This window comes from Oratosquilla oratoria, chromosome 30 (assembly GCF_046742065.1).
Source record: "Oratosquilla oratoria isolate Oo_2021 chromosome 30, ASM4674206v1, whole genome shotgun sequence".
NCBI classification, from domain to species: Eukaryota; Metazoa; Arthropoda; class Malacostraca; order Stomatopoda; family Squillidae; genus Oratosquilla; species Oratosquilla oratoria.
Window position 1 is genome coordinate 51,544,916 of NC_134806.1, and position 2,860 is coordinate 51,547,775.

Below are 2,860 nucleotides of genomic sequence, written 5' to 3' on the forward strand. Positions count from 1 at the left end.
AGATAAACACCGAGTAATGTTGGAGTGTAAATTTACTGACGTTTCGTCCTTAACAGGACTTCTTCAGGTAAATGCCCGTATTCCTCCGCATGAATCACCAGGGCGTTTGATGTTCGGTGGGCCCTCAGGTCGCTCTTGTGCTCATATGCTCATATGAGCACAAGAGCGACCTGAGGGCCCACCGAACATCAAACGCCCTGGTGATTCATGCGGAGGAATACGGGCATTTACCTAACTGGGACGGAGTGGAAATATTAAAACAAGGATTAGACAAGAAAAAAAAGAAAAATAGTAGAAGCAGCTTTTATAGCATCCCAATCCTGCTGTAACCATCGTGATGGTTTTATTAAGCTGTCCAAAATGTCCGGCTGGATGATCTTACAGGAGCTGAAGGGTACGAGAGGGAGGGAGGGGGTGGGTTAAGGAAGGAACGCGGAATGATGTAAGATATATAATTGTTGATTTCCCGATTATGTTTGTACACTCTGAAGAAGCTCTGTTAAGAGCGAAACGTCAGTTAATAAAACTTCAACGGTTCTCGGTGTTTATCTCACCACCCTGCCACTCATTTTGTCGTCCATTCCTCATCATATAATATATATGTGTGTGTGTGTGTGTGTGTGTGTGTGTGTGTGTGTGTGTGTGTGTGTGTGTGTGTGTGTGTGTGTGTGTGTGTGTGTGTGTGTGTGTGTGTGTGTGTGTGTGTTTGTGTGTGTGTGTGTGTGTATCAAACTCGATACAAAGACCAAGGACAGGATAGATACAAAAAGTAAAGGTCAACAAACAATAAAGGTCAAAATCACCATAAAGGTCACTACAAAGGTCAATGTCAATACAATGGGTAATATAGACCATTGGAAAGGTGACTATAAAGGTCAAGGTCACCATAAAGCTCAACACAAAGGTCAAAATAAATACAAAGGCCAAAATAAGCATAAAGGCAATTATAAAGGTTAATACAAAGGTCAATGTCCAGATGAAGCCCTATATCAGTATAAAGACAATTGTATCGGTAATTATAAAGGTCAATGTCGCCATAAAAGTAAATTACAAAGGTCAATGCCAAAACATTGGCCAAGGTCAAGGTATATATATACCAAGGCTTTTTTCCCCCTTACAAGGGAGGTAGCCAAAAAGGAAAAGGCATAAAATCATTCCCACCCATTCCATCCCTGAATACACTCAACACCCCTCCACCCTCCCTCCCATCTTAGCACCTCCTGGATGACGGGACATCCCTGCACCCTGTCCACTGCCCTAGGTCAGAGGCAGTGTCGTAAGGCACAGCACATCCACAGCAAGGCCGCTTCATTAAATCGGCGACCCCCCTCTCCGTCCCCCCATGCATAAAAGGAGAAGACGGGGAGAAATCCCTTCAGGCTGCGTCAAATTTTGCTCACACATACTACCTCACCCCACCCATTCCACCTCATGCATCACATCATCATCCATATACAACCATTCTCCATTCACCCCTGTCTTCTGTCCTCTCCCGTCCTTCCTCAACAGACATTCCCCTCTTCCCCAAAGCCCCCTTCACCCCATCCATCTACCTCATCCTAGGACGTCCCCTCATGTTCACTCCCTCCACATCTGCCTTCCATACCTCTTTTACTAGTCTTTCTTCACTCATTCTTTCCATGTGTCCAAACCATCCTAATACTCTTTCATCAACCCTATCTCCCAGTTCCCTTTCCACCCCTGTTCTCCTCCTCACCTCCTCATTTCTCACTCTATCTAGCCTAGTAACCCCTATCATACTTCTCAGACATTTCATCTCAAACACATTCAAAATCCTTCTCTCTTCCTCTCTTATGTGCTATGTTTCTGCCCCATACAATGCTGTTGGCACAATCACTCCTTCATACAGTCTCCTCTTAGCATCCATTCCCAAATGCCTATTCCTCATTACACTTTTTAATCCACCAAGGCATTTACTCGCTTCTCTCAATCTGCATTCTACCTCCACCTCCACTCCACCTTTTCCTGCCTGTGGTGGGGCAAAAGAATACTGTCACCAAGTATTCCACTTGGATCGTAAGAGGCGAGAAAAAAGGGACAGGGATTGGGTCCAGGAATCCTTCTCCCTGTAGCCTCACAAAGGACATTCCTAAAAAAAAAGTAAAAGCATAAGAGGGCCTAGGAATATATATATATATATATATATATATATATATATATATATATATATATATATATATATATATATATATATATATATATATATATATATATATATTGGACAGAAGGACGACAGAATGAGTGGAAGGGTGGTGAGATAAACACCGAGTAATGTTGGAGTGTAACTTTACGGACGTTTCGCCCTTACCAGGACTTCTTCAGGAAAATGCCCGTATTCCTCCGCATGAATCACCCGGGCGTGTGTTGTTCGGTGGGCCCACTGGTCGCTCTTGTGCTCTTAGGCTCATTTGAGCACAAGAGCGACCTGAGGGCCCACCGAACATCAAACGCCCTGGTGATTCATGCGGAGGAATACGGGCATTTACCTAACTGGGACGGAGTGGAAATATTAAAACAAGGATTAGACAAGAAAAAAAAGAAAAATAGTAGAAGCAGCTTTCATAGCATCCCAGTCCTGCTGTAACCATCGTGATGGTTTTATTAAGCTGTCCAAAATGTCCGGCTGGATGATCTTACAGGAGCTGAAGGGTACGAGAGGGAGGGAGGGGGTGGGTTAAGGAAGGAACGCGGAATGATGTAAGATATATAATTGTTGATTTCCCGATTATGTTTGTACACTCTGAAGAAGCTCTGTTAAGAGCGAAACGTCAGTTAATAAAACTTCAACGGTTCTCGGTGTTTATCTCACCACCCTGCCACTCATTTTGTCGTCCATTCC